Consider the following 21,803-nt stretch of genomic DNA (forward strand, 5'->3'; position numbering starts at 1 on the left):
TATTCCTTCCTGCGTATAATTCCCGACTACCTGGACAAAATCTCCAGCTTCATCATTACTGTCTCCCAGGACAGTATCTCCAGCTTCACCATTTCTGTCTCCCAGGACAGCACCTCCAGCTTCACCATTACTGTTCCCAGGACAGCACCTCCAGCTTCACCATTACTGTCTCCCAGGACAGCACCTCCAGCTTCACCATTACTGTCTCCCAGGACAGCACCTCCAGCTTCACCATTACTGTCTCCCAGGACAGCACCTCCAGCTTCACCATTACTGTCTCCCAGGACAGCACCTCCAGCTTCACCATTACTGTCTCCCAGGACAGCACCTCCAGCTTTACTATTACTGTCTCCCAGGACATCACCTCCAGCCTTACAGTTTGTGACTACATGGCCAGTATCAAGGGCAGTACCATTCAGCCCAGACTTTTTATGTTCCCATCTGTTGTAGAAAGCTTCCAGGTTTTCTATGAAAGCAGCTTTGATGTTGTCCTCTTTTAATACCCTTGTGATTTTAGTCCACAGATTTTCCTCATTTGGGCATACCCAGAAACACTTCTCTGTTTTAATACTGCTTGTAGCTAGTTCTGGGATATCTGCACAAGGGGCGTGACACCAATTTCCACAAAAATGACAATTTATCCATGTGGAGGCCCGTTTGTTTGACTGACCACAGACTACACACCCGTGTCCTTGTTCACCTAGCAGTGAAATATAGGTACCTGGGTGTTATTCGACCGGTGTGGTTAGCATCCTGGGGACAAAAGTGACCTAATTTGCTCGAAATGCTCTACATAACAAGGGGCTTTCTATGTAGTACTACAGTATGTTACTGGTGTCAGCTAGGCCTGCATACGTTAAGATAAGATAAGATTTCGTTCGGATTTTTAACCCCGGAGGGTTAGCCACCCAGGATAACCCAAGAAAGTCAGTGCGTTATCGACTAACGCCCAGGTACCTATTTACTGCTAGGTGAACAGGACAACAGGTGTAAGGAAACGTGTCGAAATGTTTCCACCCGCCGGGAATCGAACTTTGATACGGAAAAATGAGGAGGAAAGGACGATAAGGATAAAACAGATGAGAAAAGGCAGAAAGTAAAAGATAAGGAAGAGGAAGACGAGAAGGATAAGGATGGGGATAATAATTAGGAGTTAAAGGAAAATAAGTAGGAGGTACTCCGTGTGTGAAGCGGGAGCTTTAGCCACCGGGCCACCCGTTATGCATGTACTTGTAGAAATAAAGATTATTATTACTTACTTAAAGGAATGGAAATAAGTCACTGAATTTTTTTTTTTGTTATCCTATGTAATTTACGTGTATATCACTAGGCATGATAATAACCACTTAAACCTGTGTAACTATACTTACGTGTAACTGTATCTAAATAAACTTACTTTCTCAATTTGGAATAGCCCTCCACTTTAAGGCCAATAGCCAATCTTCTTTTAGTCAGGGATTTTCAAGTCCTCAAATATTCTATATACATTCTCATGCGCTCACTTCCACTGTATAAAAATTATATATTTTTTAATAAAATAGACTATATGAAAATATACTCTAAGGTATTAATTCAAAATATTGTGTGAGTGAGAGAGAATTTGTAGAGGAAAGTGTGTGTGATCCTGAGTAAAAGTGTGAGAGTGTAGCGCCATGGCGCAGGGCATTGTGGGAGTGTGACGTCACCATATTGATCCCGGGAAGCTTGGTACAGTTCGCCATTTTAACATTCGCTCGGAGGAGCGTAGTGTTAGTGAAATATCGTGAAATTCTGTCGCCATCCGTCCCTTTACTTCTATTATTAGGATAGGATTAATTTTTCAGTTATCCGTCATTGGAACGAGCCCAGGTAAGCCTACATTGAGGTGCTTTGCTGCTAGTAATTATTAATAATAGTAGCAGACGACTCGTAAGATGTCGGGGATTTAATAGGAATATATAATGATGCTGAAGTCTAGTGGATTAACATAGTCTTTGAAGCATATGAAGCATAGAAAATGGCATGTTATTACCAATTAAAATGTTAGTATTAGTGTTGAGGAGGAGGTGGGAGTGACGCCGTTGGCAGGCTGTTTGGCCGTCAGTAACACTGTAGCAGGTCACTTCCGCCCTTCCTGCAGTGTTCCTCTCAAGTTTTAGCCAGGTGGGTGTTGAAGGCTGGGTGGGCCTGGTATGGGCGGTGGTGGTGGGCGTGGCAGAAGTCAATACCCACCCTGGTGGGCACAAAATGCAGATAAAAAGCAATGTTATGATTGTTGTTTTGGTGTTGTGGTGGTACTGTTGTGGACGCCACTCGCTGCTCTACTTAACTCTTAATATTTTGTTACAGCTTTTTAAATACCTGAAGTTGACATTACAGGAAAATACAAGCAGCTTTAATATAATGTTAGTTAAACTAAATAATTACATAATGATAGATATTAGAGTCTGAGAGTAGGTAACATGACAGGGACGAGCTAGTACTGTGTTGTTGAACTTTAGTGAAATCTCACCTTGAAAGTTATCTTTGTTCAGTAAGAATCTTGGCAGTTCTCGCAGCTTAGCAAGCTTGTGTTGCAAATAAGCATGGATTGTATCAGCTTTTCAGGCAGCTTTAAAGAAATTTCGGACTGGTACTATACACGGGTGGAAGTAGTAGAGCAGCACCTGCCTAGCAGTGGTCATTAGGCTTATTCAATCAATCAATCAAGTTTATTCTCTATAAGGATTACAATGCTGAGTTTACAGAATTTGGATATTGTGTGGCTTACATGTTTAAAATACTAATTACAGAGTGGGCCACTAGAACACCTTGCATGGCTAGGCATTTCGGGCAGACTTAGATTAATTCTTAACTTTAAAATATTACAAATTATGTGGAAAGTTGGTATTATGGCTAAGTGACTAAATACTAGTTTGTGAGTTTAGCAATGTGAATGCTTTTGTTTTTGCACAATACATAGTTTCAGGATTGGAGTATCACAGGCCAACTTATGACTAGTTAGGATTCATTATTTTAAGATTAAGATTGATATTTCTGTGTTTATGGTCAAGTGGGTGAGTGAGTGTAAGTGTGAACCACCAGGTGGTATTCATGTAATTAGTTGATGGGGTGTATCAGGGAGATAAGATGTTTTCTAATGGTAGTTTTGAAGGTGATGAATGTCTGCAGTTCTAGAGTATTCAGGGAGGGTGTTCCAGATTTTAGGGCCTTTGACATACATTGAATTTTTGTAAAGGTTTAGTCGGACATGGGGAATGTCATAGAGATGTTTGTGTCTGGTGTTATGCCTGTGGGTTCTGTCACAACTATCAAGAAAGCATTTTAGGTCAAGGTTAATATTGGAATTTAAGGTCCTGTAGATGTAGATTGCACAGTAGTAAGTGTGGATGTTCTGAACAGGGAGTAAGTTTAGATCTATGAAGAGTGGGGGGGTGTGTTGCCAGGGATGGGATTTAGTGATTATTCTTACTGTGGCTTTTTGTTGGGTTATTATTGGCTTTAGGTGAGTTGCTGCAGTTGATCCCCAAGCACAAATAGCATAGGTGAGGTATGGATAAATAAGCGAGTGGTATAGTGTGAGAAGGGCATTTTGCGGCACGTAGTATCGTATCTTGGAGAGGATCCCAACTGTTTTGGATACTTTTTTGGTTATGTGTTTTATATGGGTGCTGAAATTCAGGTTGTCGAGGTATAGGCCTAGGAATTTGCCCTCATTATGTCTGGCAATTAGAGTGTTGTCGATCTTAATGTTAATTTGCGCAACTCCTGCTCTGCTACCAAACATAATATAGGTTTTGTCAGTGTTAAGCGTAAGTTTATTGGCTGTCGTCCAAGTCGATATTTTGAGCAGCTCCTCGTTAACAATGATGTTGAGGGTGGCAAGATTAGGGTGAGAGATGACATAAGTTGTGTGGTCAGCAAAGAGAATGGGGTTCAGGTGTTGGGATATGTTTGGAAGATCATTGATGTATATGAGGAAGAGCAGGGGACCAAGGACACTTCCCTGCGTAACTCCAGTATCAAGTGGCTGTGTTGATGATGCTGTGTCTTTAATGGTGACATACTGATATCTATTAGTAAGGTAGGATTTGAAATATGCAAGCGCATGGCCTCTTATACCATAATGGTCAAGTTTGTGGAGTAGGATGCTGTGGTCTACTGTGTCAAAAGCTTTTCTTAGGTCAATAAAAATTCCTAGCGGATATTCCTTATTTTCCAATGCTGTGTAAAGCATTTTAGATTTTGCCACCGAAGTGGCTAGTTTATTGTGCACCCCATATCCATCCTGTGGACGGTAGCGCGAGAGCATATGGATACACAAAAGGCTTAGGAACTAGGCCCCAAAGGGTTAACAGGAATACATATGGATTTATATCTACATATCTATAGTTCACTTATCTGTTACAAGCAAATTTAGGAAATTTGCTTAGTATATCTGGTATCTTATTTTCATTAATAAGATATCTTGACATGTCACATAGGTTATTATACTGTCTGTCTCTGTATTCCTCAATGAGTGTACAATTAAGCACATAGTGTTCAAGAGAGTGACCATATGCCTGATCACATAATTTACATTTAGTTTGATCATCATCTGTGTGTGTCCCAAACTGCCAGAAGTACTTGTAACCAAGCCTAAGCCTGGCCACTACAACATCAGTCAGTCTGTTCACATTGCAAGTTGCTCCATAAACATACTTATCTACGTTCATGTTATCATAGTGGGTTATAGATCTACTCAGGCTTCTAACTGCATTCCTATAACAATCATTTTCATTATTTACTTCTCTCCTAATATTATTCCTAATGCTAGACACAGTTATACCAAAGTTATATTCTACATTCTCCTTCTGGGTACTCTTCTTGGCTAACATATCAACTTTATCATGAAGGAGTAATCCAATGTGTGATGGGATCCATAGCAATTGTACATTCATTCCTTTGTCCCAAATTTTTGAGTATCTATACCTGGCTTCTCCAATGAGCATGTTGTTGGAGTCATTATATGAGTCAAGAGCCTTCAATGATGACATGGAATCAGTAATGATGACAGAGTCAAGCTCAGTGTCATAGGTTAGCTTTAGTGCCATTAGGATTGCAAACAATTCAGTTTGCAGTGTAGATGCCCAGTTGTTAATTCTTATGCCTAACTCAACAGATCTGGCATTTTTATAATTGCATCATTAGTGCTTTTATTTTTCCTGAATCCAAATTGGCAGGGGTTGAGTATGTTTTGTGCCGTTATAAATGAATATAGTCTCCTGTGCACGAGTTTCTCAAAGATTTTGGATAGCAATGGTAAGTTTGATATTGGCCTATAGTTGTTTAAATCTGTAGGGTCACCACCTTTACGTATTGGTGTAACCCTTGCTGTCTTGAGTAGTTTCGGGAAGGTGCTAGTTTCTAGTGACTTGTTAAAAAGTAATGAAATAGCATGCGAAAGGACATGGGCCGCTCACATGTACAATAATGGTGGGACATGAGACAGATTCCCTGAGTAGTCTGCATAACAGTAAATCTTCTATTTTTTTGTGAGAATAAAAATTCAAAGTGGAAAGCAAAAGAATATAAGAGGGGCCTTGAGATGTGACTAATGAACAGAGGAAATGTCATTTTAGTGCCAGGAATGTCTTTTTTTTTTTTAGTGACTATAATCTCGGTGACTTCCATGGGCTCAGTTGGTACAAGATAGAAGGAATTTGGGAAATTCCCATCTAGGTAGTCCCCGGCATGGGCATTGGTACGTGGGATTTTATTGGCGAGATTAGATCCTATGGTTGAGAAGTCGTTTATCTTGTTAGCTGTGTCAGTGGGATGTAGTGGTTTCATTAGGTTTAGTTAGGACAATATTCTTGTTTTTTTTCAGTTTGTGGGTCCCTAGAATCTGGGAGTGTGTTTTCCAGGTCTTTTTTATATCTCCTCTTGTGTCAGTGAATCTGCTGGAGTAGTATAGTTGTTTGGCTTTCTTTATTACAGTGGACCCCCGGTTAACGATATTTTTTCACTTCAGAAGTATGTTCAGGTGCCAGTACTGACCGAATTTGTTCCCATAAGGAATATTGTGAAGTAGATTAGTCCATTTCAGACCACCAAACACACACGTACAAACGCACTTACATAAATACACTTACATAATTGGTCGCATTCGGAGGTGATTGTTATGCGGGGGTCCACTGTACTTTGGTGAGAACTGATGAATAGTGTTTAAGAACATCTTTGTGTATTAAGCCCTGTCTATATTGCTTTTCATATTGGCGTTTCTTATCAATGGATTTCAGAATGGTGCTGGTTAGCCATGGGCAACCAAGCCGTTTATTAGTGATCTGTTTCGTTTTTATAGGACAATGTTTGTTGTATAGTCTAAGTAATTTGTTGAGAAAAATGTCTGTCCAGTCATCAATACCATTGGCATTGGAGAATTCTGTAGGCCAGTCAACAGTCTCTAGGTCAGCTGTGAATTTTCTTATTGAGGCCTTGTCATGGAGTCTAAATGAAACTTTGTTGTATTCCAGTGGTGGTTTACTAATGTTTGTCAAGAGGAAGGTAGGGTAGTGGTCTGTAGTGCTGTCTGTGATTATCCCTGATTTAAGGGGGGGCTAGTATATTGGTCCATATGTGGTCTATTATGTTTGCACTTGTCTCAGTGAGCCTGGTTGGTTTAGTTATTGTTGGTATGAGAAGTGTGTTGTTCATATTGTTGATGAAATCAGTTACAGGCTGATCATCTAGTAGGCCAAGGTTGATGTTGAAGTCTCCAGCTAAGAGAAGGTGGTGCTTATTCATTTGTCTGTTTGTTATTAGTGACTTTAATTTCTCACTGAAATTTGGGATGTTTGTGTGGGGTATCCGGTAAATGGCACCAATTGTTATAGGCGTCTTAGGGTTTTTTTACAGTAAAATTAGCAAAAATGTATTCCCCATATTCATCACTAAAGCAAGTGGTATTAATACAAGATAATTGGTTAGAGTAATAGATTGCAATACCACCCCCAACTTGGTATGGTCTGCAGTTGTGGATTGTTGTGTATCCTGGTAGGGGGTAGATATCTATTGTCCTGCTTAAGCCAGGTCTCTGTAAGAATAATACAGGAGAAGGGTGTTTTTAGCGACTCAAGGAGTGCCAGGAGGTCATCATAGCGTTTGCTTAACCCTTTGACTGTCGCAACCCCCAATCCTGAGGTGTCTCCTGGTGTCGCAAAATTTAAAAAAAAAAAAAATTATTTTTCTTATGAAATAATAGAGAATCTTTTCCCGATTGTAATGACACCAAAAAAACGAAATTTGATGGAAAACTGACGGAATTATGCTCTCGTGAAGTTAGCGACCTCAGCGCTGTTTACAAATTGGCGATTTCGCCCACTTTGAGCTCTATTTTCGGCTAATTCCATTGTTCCAGTCGCCCAAACTCATAGCTATTTCTTTAGAACTCCATTTTTTCTATCGATTGAGTACAAGAAACTGCCCATTTACTGATTTCAACTATCTAATAATGTGGTCAGAAATTTGCAATTTGGCCAATTTCACGAAAACTAAAAAATATGACAATTTCAAAATAAGGTCCAGAATGAACAATGCAGACATTCCTGGCTCTAAAATAACATTTTTTTTGCTCATCAGTCATGTCTCCAGGCCCCTCTGATATTACTCTTGCTTTCTATTTTGAATTTTTATTCAAACAAAAAATAGAAGACTTACTATTATGCAGACTACTGCAATACTGTAATAATTGTATAAATAACATCAACCCATTCATGACTGCATATTAGAATGGCTAGTTGGACATTTATTGGACAATGGCATCATTTGTTTACTTTTGAACATTGGCAAAAATCAAACATTTCCCCTAATTTGAGCTCCATTTCTAGGTTCTTTTTATAGTAAAATCAATCAAAATCACCTCTATTTCTATAATATGTTTTCCATTCTATCAAATGAGACCAAGAAAACGAGAATACAACCATAAATACTATACGAAAATAGACCACAAAGTCGGCATTTTAATTAAAAAAAACGGTCGGAGTTTTTTTTCTCATGCACTGCGTGCTCCAGGATTTTTTTTATATGGTGCACACTGACCACACAGACCCATTCTCTCACATGTGGGCCTACCAGCTTTCTCCTGCTTGATTTGAAGCCGCTAGAATTTATGAGTATATATACGTCAAACACGGTACCTCATAAGACGTATATATACGGCCGCGACAGCCAAAGGGTTAAGAACCTGATGTTGTAGTTAAGAACTGATAGACTTTTAGCATTGTTTAGGATAGTGCTGGCTTGTGATGCTGTGTATTAAAGACAGTTACTTTCCAGTAGGTTTTGATTGGGTGTTTGATTATGGAGGTTTAGATCAGGGTCAACGTGATCAATCATCATCTAGGTTTAAATTGTGGTTATTTATATCCTGGGTTGTGTGTTGAGTTCTAGTACTGATATCTGTAGTGGTGGGAAGTTTAGACAAGTATATAGCTAAAGCATTTTGGTCATATAGAGTATAGTCACTAATACACATAATGAAGTGATGTTGTCTGTGTTGTGCTGGAATGAGCTAAAGTACAACTAGGTATAAACTAATAATATAAAAATACAAATTAAAAATAGCACCAGACTCTCACTTGTAATTGCACTAGGGTCTAATATAATGAATTTGGTATTGTCTATGTACTGAGCTGGAATGAGCTATAGTACAACTAGGTTTAATCTAATAATATAAAAATATAGTTGCTCATGTATTTGTTGGTAGGTTGCTTATTAGGTACCCTTTGTGTTATGCATGGTGTCTTGTCTTTATGACCTGGTGTAGTGGCCGGTTGAGTTAATGTTTATACCACACACATTGTATCTTTTCTTGTGTACCTAACCATGTATGAATAGGTATGAGCGGGTTCTAATAACATTAATAATATGCTATGCATTGTGTGTGTTTAGGTAGGAGTGTGTATTTATATTGTATTGTTTATGGTATAGGTTATTTTCCCTTTTATAGTTAATGTTCAGTTGTTTATATGCATTATGCTTACTGTGAGTGTAATGGTTATCCTTTGTGTTATGGTTTATATGTATTTCGGCCTTGGTCACAGTGTATCATATTCTTATGTCGTGTTTTAAATAAAATATAAAAAAAAATATAAAAATACAAATTAAAAATAGCACTAGACTCTCACTTGTAATTGTACTATGGTCTAATAAGATGAAGTTGGTACTGTCTATGTATAGAGCTAGAATGAGCTATGGTACAACTAGGTTTAATCTAATATAAAAATGGCACAAGACTCTCGATTGTAATTGCACTAAGGTCTTATATAAGTTGTTTACAAGAACTAGAGTATAACTAGATTTAAATTGACCAGATTAAATATACAAGTTAAGGTAGCAAAAGAATAATAAAAAAAAATAATAGATAAAAATGGCAATGTCTTGGTTATACTATGCTAGTGAGATGGTAGACAGGATAATATAACAGTTGTAGTTGAAAATACAAGTTTAAAAAAAAAATTGGTTACAAAAGGTTTAGAAAAGTAAAATAAAGTTGGGTGATAAAGTTTGAAATAGAATAGGGCAATTATAAAAAGTTTATAATAAAATTGGATAATAAGCTTTACAAATAAAAAAGGGTAATAGTAAAAGTGTAAAATGAATAGGGCAATAAAGTATAAAGTAAAACTGGGCAAGTAAAGATTGGGTAATTAACTCTAGAATAGTGCAATAATAAGATGAAAAGTTTACAATGAGGTTGGGCACTAAAGTATAAAATAAAAATGGGCAATAATAAAATTTTACAATAAGGTTGGACATTAAAGTATAGAATAAAAATGGGCAATAATAAAAGTTTACAATAAGATTGGTCAGTATAGTTTGAAGTAAAATAGGGCAATAATAGATATTTTAAAATAAAATTGGGCAATAGAGTATTTCTTAAAGTGAGGTAGACTAATTGAGGACAAGCTATGGTTAGTTTCAAATAAAATAAGATAGAACAGTGAAGTGGTAAGATGTAAAAAAGGAGATAGATTCTGTAGATATTAAACACAATTAAGACTGAGGTAGAATGGTCATTGAATACAACAGTGACATTCAAAAGTAGTTGGGGTATTGGAAATTTAGGGGGGAACAATTTTTATGACAATATAACACTAACGGTGGACAGCACCTTACTCTGATTCTGTTAGCCCAGGAATGTTTTAAGGTCGTGTTCTGTAGAGATGAAGTAGCTCTTCCCAGTGGGCTGTTTCCTAACTGCGATTTTTCCGTCCCTCACAAAGCACTGGTGGATTTTTTGGGCATAGTGTAATTTTCTTAGCCGATAAAGGAGGTTTTGTCTTGTTTTAGTAAGGCATTCATTGATGTAAACATCAGTTTTCATAGAAATAGATGTTCTTAGTAGGTTGTTTCTTTGTAGGCTAGTTTGGAATTTTAACAGCACTGTTTTTTTTACCCGCTTGGTAGCCCATCAGTTTGCAATCCTTTAGGTCATCACTACATATGTTAAGGCGAAGGTGGTCCTTGATAAGTTGTAGGGTGGTCTCCATGCAGGTTTCTTGGGTGACTGTGGGTGGGAGACGTTTGCTGTTAACTACAACAGCGTCTGATAGCTGTTGTTGGTCATTATGGTCTTGGAAGTTTGTGATGACATTGGCAAGTTGTTGGTCCACTCTTGATATTTCCTGTATAATGTTGGTAGTAAGCTGGGTGACTTGGTCTTTTAGAGTATTCATGGTGCCTAGGGACTGGGTGTGGGTGTTGCTTTGTTGTTCCAGAGTGTCTAGTTTATGTTCTAGAGCAGTGATCTTGTTGAGGTACTGTACATTGCAAGCTTTTAGTTCCTGCATTTCCTGGGTTAGTTTGGTGATGGTTTGGTTCTGAATCGTAAGGAGTTTGTCTATTTCTGGGACGGTGATCTTCTTGACATCAAATCCAAGGAAGGAGTTATCTTGGAGTGTGGTGGCGGCCATGTTTGTTGTTGTCTGTCGTGTGTTGTGGTGGTGCCGGTGGGTGATGAGGGTTGTGTCCTGGCTGCCAGTACAACAAGTTTTCCTCATGGTATTACTGGTCTCACCTTTGATGTTAGGAGTCCTTAGCTGGTTACTGGATCTTCTTTTATTGCTCTGACCCTTGTCCATTGGCTGTGGCTTCGGGTGAATAGTGGGTGATGGGTGAATGTTGTGAAGTATCACTTCAGTGGCAGCAGGGTAGGTGGTGGTAATACGAGTCCTATTAGTTGGTAATTTGTGTACTTTTGGGTGATTTCTGCTCGTATTTTTTTTTTAACCCTTTCAGGGTCCGTCCCGTAGATCTACGGCTTTATGGTGAGTGTCCAAACCGTAGATCTACGCCATGAGCTCAGCTCACTCTGATAAACTGTGAGTGGTACATTTGGGCCTAGATATGAGAGAATACATCTATGTGGTATGTGTGCACCACATAAAACAGATCCTGCAGCACACTGTGTATAATGAGAGAAAAAACTGAAATCATGATTTTTCGATTAAAACAGCAATTTTGCAGTGTTTTTTCGTATGTTTTTTATAGTTGTATTTGCGATTTCTTGGTCTCATTTGATAGAATGGAAGACATATTACAGAAATAGAGATGATTTTCATTGGTTTTAGCACTGGAAATGGCTTGAAACTGAGCTCAAAGTAGCGGAAATGTTAAATTTTTGCCGATATTCAAGAGTAAACAAACGACCTCACACGTCTAATACACGTCAGCTGGTGGGTCTAATATACATTCACAAATATGGTGATGATATTTATACAATTATTACAGTATTGCATAACAGTAAATCTTCTATTTTTTGGTGTGAATAAAAATTCATTGTGAATAAAAAATCAAAATGGAATTTATTTGTAAAGCCTCAAAACATAACTAATGAACAGAGGAAATGTTAGTTTAGTGCCAGGAATGCCTACATTGTTTATTCTGGACCCTATTTTGAAATTGGAATATTTTGAACTTTGTGTTAAATTGGCCAAATTAACAATTTCCGATCACTTTATTTTGTAGTTGAAACAGTTGACTTGGCGATTTCTTGTGCTCAATCGATAGAATAGAAGTAATACTAGTGAAATAGCTAAGAATTTGGTTGATTGGAATAATGTAATTGGCCTAAAATGGGAGTCAAAGTCGGCAAAATCGCCGATTCGTAAACATCGCTGACACATCAAAATTCGCGAGAGCATAATTTCGTCAATTTTCCACCAAATTTCGTACTTTTTGTTTTATTACCTTCACAAAAAGATTCTCTACGATTTCATAAGAAAAAATAACAAATTTTTTTTTTGAAAATTCTTGGACACTGGTGTGTGACTCCAGATTTGGGCCTTGGACCCTGAAAGGGTTAAACCTGTGTTGTAAAGGAATAAAGCAACATTAAGATCCAAACAAAAAATGCGACATACATTTCCCAGTGGATTTTTAGGTATATCCTGAGTTGGTATCTTCAAATGTTTGCCAGATTTTTATTCCGTTCTGAAGTTTTCGTTTACAAGTTACAACTTTGAATGCCTCGTTCAGTGGGCTTAAAATTTTCACTGCTGGTGTACTGTAACTAAGGAAAGAATCATGTAACTGGTATGTACAGTTGCCTCAACCGCTGCCTAAACCGCTGCCTCTACCACTGCCTCAGCTGCTGCCTCTACCATTGCCTCAACTGCTGCCTTAACCACTGCCTCAACTGCTGCCTAAACTGCTGCCTCTACCATTGCCTCAACCGCTGCCTCTACCATTGCCTCAACCGCTGCCTCAACCGCTTCCTCAACCACTGCCTCAACCACTTCAGTCGCACTCAATCTACAAGCACCAAACACAGTGAATTATTGTGAAATGTTTGGAAGAGCACGGAGACTAATGCTCACTCCAGCATAAACAAAGCCACACTAACGATGTGTCAACCACTCCCTCGTTTTTTTGTACAATTTCCTTCTTCAATTCTATCGTATTTATTATTATTATTATTATTATTATTATTATTGATATTATTATCAGTAGCAGAAATGTTTGATTCTTTGCTGTGTTCAAGAGTAAACACATGCCACTGTCCAATACCTGTCCGAATAGCCATTCCAATATGCAGTCATGAATGGGTTTACATTATTTATGCTGTAGTTTAATAGCAAATAATGAACAAACAAAACACTCGCCACACAGTGGTGGGAGGGCTGGCTGCCAGTTTCGGGGGTCGGAGGGAGGGTAGTGGGGACTCGCAGGTGGCGGGAAACTTAAATATGATTTGGCGGTTGGGAATTTGCGAATGTGTGAAGCCCACGAAAGTTGAAAACGCGAATGTTGAGGGAAACCTGTATAAATTAACATTTAACATCACACTTACCTTTACTCTTGTTGGTGTATGGCAGACTGGGCAGAGGGAGGAGAAGCGAGTTTATTGTTGGAGAGTATGACACTAATATCAATTCTACGTCTGGGTGTCTGGAAGGAATTACAGTGGACCCCCGCATACCGGACGCATCGCATACCGTACAATCCGCATACCGGACGCTTTGATCGCAAAAATTTTGCCTCGCATACCGCCCAAAAACCCGCTCACCGCCCTTCGTCCGAGACGCGTCCAATGTGCGGCCTGAGCCACGCTCACATGTTCCGCCGGTGGCATTGTTTACCAGCCAGCCTCCGCGGTAACATCCAAGCATACAATCGGAACATTTCGTATTATTACAGTGTTTTTGGTGATTTTTTCTGGAAAATAAGTGACCATGGGCCCCAAGAAAGCTTCTAGTGCCAACCCTACAGCAATAAGGGTGAGAATTACTATGGAGATGAAGAAAAAGATCATTGATAAGTATGAAAGTGGAGTGCGTGTCTCCGAGCTGGCCAGGTTGTATAATAAACCCCAATCAACCATCGCTACTATTGGTGGTACAGCTGCTGCTGTACCACCGTCAGCTGCTGCTGCACTGTCAGCTGCTGCTGCTGTACCACCGTCAGCTGCTGCTGCTGCTGTAGTACCGTCTGCTGCTGCTGTAGCATCGTCTGCTGCTGCTGTAGCATTGTCTGCTGCTGCTGTAGCATCGTCTGCTGCTGCTGTAGCATCGTCTGCTGCTGCTGTAGCATCGTCTGCTGCTGTAGCATCGTCTGCTGCTGCTGTAGCATCGTCTGCTGCTGCTGTAGCATCGTCTGCTGCTGCTGTAGCATCGTCTGCTGCTGCTGTAGCATCGTCTGCTGCTGCTGCTGTAGCATCGTCTGCTGCTGCTGTAGCATCGTCTGCTGCTGCTGTAGCATCGTCTGCTGCTGCTGTAGCATCGTCTGCTGCTGCTGCTGTAGCATCGCTGCTGCTGCTGTAGCATCGTCTGCTGCTGCTGTAGCATCGTCTGCTGCTGCTGCTGTAGCATCGTCTGCTGCTGCTGTAGCATCGTCTGCTGCTGCTGTAGCATCGTCTGCTGCTGCTGCTGTAGCATCGTCTGCTGCTGCTGCTGTAGCATCGTCTGCTGCTGCTGCTGTAGCATCGTCTGCTGCTGCTGTAGCATCGTCTGTTGCTGCTGTACCACCGTCAGCTGCTGCTGCTGCTGTAGCACCGTTGTTGCTGTGGCTTATTGAGAATACCAAGAAACAATTAACCCCAGAGGATTTGCCACCCAGGATAACCCAAAAAAGTCAGTGTCATCGAAGACTGTCTAACTTATTTCCATTGGGGTCCTTAATCTTGTCTCCCAGGATGCAACCCACACCAGTCGACTAACACCCAGGTGAACAGGGAAAATGCCTGGAACTAGTGCTCATATTGGTGAATTTAGAGCCAGCAAAGGTTGGTTTGAGAGATTTAAGAATCGTAGTGGCATACACAGTGTGATAAGGCATGTTCTGGAAGAAAATACCTAACAGGACCTACAGTACTCAGGAGGAAAAGGCACTCCCAGGACACAGTGTCTCATCAGTCATTGCTGCATCTTCAATAAAGGTAAGTGTCATTTATTCTTCATTTAGTAGAGTAGTACATGCACAATATATATTGTGCATGTACTACTCTACTATTGTGCATGTATCCTTCTCTTTGTGTGTAGGAAAATGTATATTTCATGTGGTAAAAATTTTTTTTTCATACTTTTGGGTGTCTTGCACGGATTAATTTGATTTCCATTATTTCTTATGGGGAAAATTCATTCGCATACCGAACATTTCGCATAACAACCAGCCCTCTTGCACGGATTAAGGTCGCTATGCGGGGGTCCACTGTAATTGGATTTACATTATTTCTTTTGGAGAAAATGGATTCGCAAATCGTCAGTTTCGATAAGTCACACTCTCTGGAACGGATTAATTACGAAAAACGAGGGTCCATTGTGTACCTTCCACTCTATCAAATGAGACCAAGAAAATGATACTACAACCGTAAATACCATAAAGTAGCATAATTCAAAGGTACTGTAAAGTCGGTGTTTTAATCCTTTCAGGGTCCAGAGGTCAGATTTCAAAGTGTGCACGAGGGTTCAAGAATTTTCAAAAAAAAAATTATTTTTTCTTATGAAATGGTAGAGAATCTTTTTCTGAAGGTAATAAAACAAAAAGTACAAAATTTGATGGAAAATTGACGAAATGATGCTCTCGCAAATTTTGATGTGTCAGCGATATTTACGAATCGGCGATTTTGCTGACTTTGACTCCCATTTTAGGCCAATTACATTATTCCAGTCTACCAAATTCTTAGCTATTTCACTAGTATTACTTCTATCGATTGAGCACAAGAAATCGCCCAGTCGACTGTTTCAACTACAAAATAATGTGATCAGAAATTGGTAATTTGGCCAATTTAACACAAAGTTCAAAATATTCCAATTTCAAAATAGGATCCAGAATAAACAATGCAGGCATTCCTGGCACTAAACTAACATTTCCTCTGTTCATTAGTTATTTTTTCAGGATTTACAAATGAATTCCATTTTGATTTTTTATTCACATAATGAATTTTTATTCAAACCAAAAAATAGAAGATTTACTGTTATGCAGTATTGTAATAATTGTATAAATATCATCACCACATTTGTGAATGTATATTAGACCCACCAGCTGGCGTGTATTAGATGTGCGAGGTCGTTTGTTTACTCTTGAACATCGACAAAAATTTAACATTTCTGCTACTTTGAGCTCAGTTTCAAGCCATTTCCAGTAATAAAACCAATCAAAATCATCTCTACTTCTGTTATATATCTTCCATTCTATCAAATGAGACCAAGAAATTGCAAATACAACTATAAAAAACATACGAAAAACACTGCAAAGTCACTGTTTTAATAGAAAATCACAGTCTCAGTTTTTTCTCTCATTATACACTGTGTGCTGCAGGATTTATTTTGTGTGGTGCACACATACCACATAGATGTATTCTCTCATATCTAGGCTCAAATTTATCACTCACAGCTTAGAGTGAGCTGAACTCATGGCGTAGATCTATGGTTTGGACCCTGAACGTAAAGCTGTAGATCTACGGCATGGACCCTGAAAGGGTTAAACCAAAAACATGGTGTGAGTTGTTTTTTCATACACTGTGTGCTGCAGGATTTTTTTTATACTGACCACTCAGACCCATTCTCTCATATGTAGGTCTACCACCTTTCTTCTGCCGCTAGAATTTTGGTGTAATATTACGGCACTAACACTGGTTTGCAAACTGTAATATTTCGGTACCGACAGTGAAAGGGTTAAGCAAGAACAGAGCATAAGACATTCTAACTACAATAGAGAGAAAAACTAGTGTGAAGGGCTTAGGAGTGATAATGTCAGAGGATCTCTCAGTGAAGGATTACAATAGTGTCATTATCACAACTGTGAGGAAAATGATAGGATTGATAATGGGAAACTTCAAAACAGGGGATGCCAAGCCAATAATATTCCTTTAGTCACTTGTTCTATCTAGTCTGAAATACTGAAATACACCAACAGCCCCTTTCAAGGCAGGCAAAATTGCAGATCTGGAGAGTGCATAGAGAACCTTCACTGCATATGCAACTTCAGTAAAGCACCTCAGTTACAGGGAACATTTGAAGGCCCTAGATCTGTACTCCTTGGAGTGCAGGCAAGAAAGGTACATCATAATTTAAACCTGGAAAATCCTTTTGGGACTTGTCCCAAATCTGCACACAGAAATTGCTCTATGAAGCACAAGACTTGGCCAACAGTGCTACATCTGCCCAATGAAAAAGAAGGGTATTGTGGGTGCAATGAGATAAAACACTAAGTGTCAGGGGCCCAAGGCTGTTTGACAGCCTCCCTTAAGAGGGAACTAGACAAATACCTAAACTCAGTGCCTGACCAGCTGGTCTGTGGGTTGTACGTTGTATTGCTTGTGGCCAGCAGTAACAGACCGGTTGATCAGGCCCTGATCACCTGTTGAGGCCTAGTCATGGACCGAACTGTGGGGGCGTTGACTCCTGGAACTCCTATCAGGTAGACTTCAGATAGGTAGATGATGAGACATCATTAAATAACTGCACTACAGCAGTAAGTGACATTCACTGGTAGAGAGAGGTTACTATTAAAACTAGCAGATCACAGCAAGGAGACTAAATATCCCCTGGCTAACAAATAACATCCTCAGGTCCATTGATAAAAAAAAATAAAAAAAATAAAAACTTTCGCAGCTTAAAAGATGTGGCTTGCGAGACTTATTTTAGTTTCAATGGCTCAGCATCAGATGTACAGGTCTCCCCCAACATTTACGTTTTCCACTTTCGTGGGCTTCGAACATTCGTGAATTCCCAGCTGTCCAATCATATTGAAAATATGTCATTACGTATGTTAGGAATTGTGGCAGTGGCAGAGTTTGTTTGGAGATATGACAAGATAATCCTTCAATATGACACTAATATAAACTCGATGACTTATTTATCTATCACAATTCATCTAATATGACATGATAAATAATATTAATAACACAGAAACGTGACATATACTCTAGAATGAATAAAATATGTCATTAAATAAGTTACGAGTGTTGCTGTGTTGTTGGGTGTATAAGGGCCACTGAAAGCATCAAGCCGTACATAATGGTGGTGGAGGCAGCTAGAGACTAGAGGCAGCAGTGTTGTCAGTTGCCCTATATAACTCCTACAATATTGGAGGAGTTAGGTTCGTGCTGTCCTTTTTCTGTCGATTAATCGCTCAACTTGCTACATTGTTAATGCTACACTTTATCGCTGGGTGGCGCTATAGCCTTTATTGACTTCTGTTGCTTTAGTATCGTACATATCATAGAATCACTGAAGAAGGTACAGTCTCCCCCCTTTCTGTTCGTCCTCCACTTTGGTATTCTGCTACGAGTCCTTTCTTGAATTCTATAGTTTTTTCTCACCTTCTTTACTAAAGGGCTGGCATTAGTACAATATTTTAAGATGTTTTCATGTGTTTTATGATTGTTCATGGTTCAGTAGGTTACAGAAGCAGTATTGTATTATAGTTGCCTACAATATATTGGGGCACCAAACATTCACAATTTTTCAACATTCACGAGGTTGTTGATCCCCTAACCCTCAGGAATGTTGAGGGAGACCTGTAACTGGGAGACCTACAGCCCACCCCACACCCCAAACTTACAGCTCCTATCATGGACCTTCAGTTTATAGGAAGCAGGGTGGTTTTTGGAGACATTTTATGGAAAAAAAAAAAATGTCTAATAAGCTGCCAAATGCAGTAACTATGAAAAACAGTACAGACTGGGATTAGTGACTAAAGAACAAACCAAAAGTTATGCATCAGTACTTACCACACTAGGAATTCTGAACTGTATTATGCTAGCAGGCTCATTGAAATGTGATAAGACCTGGAACACACTCAAATTCTGGGCTCTCGTAAACTGACTGAAACCAAAGATACAGTATTGTCCTAACTAAACCCAGTGTCCCTTATGTCTAGCCTGCTGAAACAGTCATTACATTAAATGATTTCTTAAACCATAGGATTAAATCTTTCTAGCAAAATCCCAAGTACGAACAGTCAAGTAAGGGACTACTTTGCTGTAAGTTTTCCGAACTCCCTTATCTGGCTTCAGCCTAATCCTACTGAGGTCTGTGACTGTCACTACAAAACAAGACAGTAACTTAACTCGTGTAACACTGTTATTCAAAAGAACAGTTCATTAGTCACCCACCATTGCAATATTGTTAACCCTTTCAGGGTCAAGTGGCCCTCTCCTAAGTTTGTTCTCAGGGTCAAAAAATTTTCGGAAAAAAAAAAAAAAAATATTTTATGAAATGGTAGAGAATCTCTTCCCTATCATAATGACACCAAAAGTATGAAATTTGACGGAAAACTTGCGGAATTATGCTCTCGTGAAGTTAGTGGTCTCGACGATCTTCACGCATCGGCGATTTCGCCCACTTTGTGCCCTATTTTCAGCCAATTCCAGTGTACTAGTCGACAATAATCATAACTATTTCGCTAGAACTCCATTTTTTTCTATCGAATAAATACAAGAAACCACCCATTTACTGATTTTAACTATCCAATAAAGTGGCCAGAAATTGGCAATTTTGCCAATTTCACACAAATTTCAAAAAATACCAATTTCCAGATAGGGTCCAGAATATACAAGACAGACTTCCTGGCACTAAAAAATATTTCATCTGTTCATTAGTCACGTCCCCAGGCCCCTCTTACATTTCTTTTGCCTTCCACTTTGAATTTTTATTCTCACAAAAAATAGATTATTTACTGTTATGCAGACTACTGCATTAGTGTAGAAATGGTATAAATAATATCAGTGCACTTGTGAAAGAATATTAGACTTGCCAGTTGATGTGTATTGGACGCATAGCATGATTTGTTTACTTTTGAACTTTGGCAAAAATCGAACATTTCTCCTACTTTTAGCTCAATTTCAAGGTACTTTTCATTGTGAAACCATTCAAAATTACCTCAATTTCTGTAATAGGTATTTCATTCTGTAAAATGACACCAAGAAAACTAGAATACAACCATAAATACCATACGAAAGTACAGTGCAAAGTCGCTGTTTTAAACCAAAAACACGGTCCAAGTTTTTTTTTTTTCTCATTACGCACTATGTGCTGTAGGATTTTTTTTATAATGTGCACACTGACCACATAAACCCATTCTTTCATATGTAGGCCTACCAGCTTTCTCTTGCTAGATTTGAAGGCGCTAGAATTTACGCGTACTAGTACGTCAATAACCCTGGTCCATAAGACGTACTAGTACGTCGGAAACCCTGTAAGGATTGAACAAATCATTAGAAACCAACACTTTCCCATTGATTCTCAAGATAGCAAGAGTTATGCTAATACATGTACATAGAGGAGGAGACCCAACCAATGTAAATAACTGTAGACCTATGTGTAACCTGCTATTATCCAAAATCTTAGAAAAAATAATCCACAAAAGACGATATACTATTTGCTAGCTATCACTCAGTATACTCAGCCCCTTCCAGTTTGGTTTCAGGCCGGATAAAAGGACAAATAAATTACAAAAATGCTCGATTTTATTGCAGCTATTAAAAAAAATAAATATCCACTGGGCCTCTTTGTAGAAGTTAGGAAAACTTTTGGTAGAGTTGACCACAACATCCTTCATCTTAAACTAGAACATTATGATATCAGAGGTCATGCTCTTTCATATCTAAAATCCTACGTTAACAGACACCAGTGTTTTCATCAATGGCATAACCTTGTCAACGCGACCTGTCTACATAGGGGTACCCCAAGGCAGTGCTCTCGGCCCTCTGCTTTTCCTCATACACGTACATCAGTGATCTTTCAGATGCAGCTCAACAGCTTAGACCTGTTCTGTTGGCTGATGACACATCTTTTGTCGTCTACCACCCAAATCTAAACTCTCACTCAGTGACACTGTCAATGAGGAGCTCATGAAGATGTCTGCCTGGATGACTACCAGTAAACTCTCTCTTAATATTGATAAGACCTACATGATGTTTGGGAATAGAGCTGCAAATATCCAACTGTTATAACTAACAGCTCTCCCATTGCAAGACAAAACAAAAGACAATTCTTGGGTCTTTACCTTAACAGCAACTTGAAATTCAATGCCCCCCTTTTCTCTTTAATCGAATATACGTGTATCTTGCCTCTCTTTTCACCCAAGAGATGTAGTAGTACAGTGGACCCCCGGTTATCGGCCGTAATCCGTTCCTGAAGGTCGGCTGATAACCGAAACGGCTGATAACTGAATTAATATTTCCCATAAGAATTAATGGAAATAAAATTAGGTAATTCATTCCAAACAAAAATATTGACAAAAAAATAATTTTTTTTTTATAATTATGTAAGTATTACATACCTTTATTGAAGGCTAATGCTGGCTTCTGGAAGATAGGGAGGAGTTAGTGTTTGGAAGGGGAATCCCCCCTCCATGAAGACTTCAGGTAGTAATGCCTTCTCTGGGGTTACTTCCCTTCTCTGTCTTTTAATGCCACTAGAACCAGCTTGAGAGTCATTGGACCCCTGTCTCACAAAATAAATGTCCAGAGTTCTTTGTTTCTGGCATCTTTTTAAGATTTCCCTGAAGTGGGACAGGGTTTTGTCACTAAACGTGTTGCAGATATTTCTTGTTTCAACTTTGTCAGGGTGGTGTTTTTCTACAAAAGCTTGCACCCTGGTCCACATTGCACATACCTCTTTAATCTCTGAAGAAGGCACCTCCTTCACTCCCTCTTCCTCCTCCTCTGAAGCAAGTTCCTCAGCTGCAGTCTGTTGCTGTTCAAGTTGAAGCTCTTGCAGCTCTTCAGTGGTAAGCTCTTCCCTGTGGTCCTCCACCAACTCTTCCACATCCTCACCACACGCCTCCAACCCCAGGGACTTCCCCAAAGACACAGAGGTCCGCAGGGTCAGGGTCAC

At 39.3% G+C, this 21,803-nt stretch overlaps 1 protein-coding gene across 3 annotated transcripts in view; it reads left to right on the forward strand.

Moving 5' to 3' along the window:
• Positions 1–1,677: 1,677 nt before the first annotated feature.
• LOC128700294 (protein PRRC2C-like) overlaps positions 1,678–21,803 on the forward strand; it is a 334,215-nt gene continuing 314,089 nt past the window's right edge. For all 3 annotated transcript variants that reach the window (XM_070100021.1, XM_070100022.1, XM_070100023.1), the window contains exon 1: positions 1,678–1,848. The gene's annotated coding sequence lies outside the window, so the exon portion shown is untranslated. The remainder of the gene's footprint in view (positions 1,849–21,803) is intronic.

This window comes from Cherax quadricarinatus, chromosome 71, assembly GCF_038502225.1.
Source record: "Cherax quadricarinatus isolate ZL_2023a chromosome 71, ASM3850222v1, whole genome shotgun sequence".
NCBI classification, from domain to species: Eukaryota; Metazoa; Arthropoda; class Malacostraca; order Decapoda; family Parastacidae; genus Cherax; species Cherax quadricarinatus.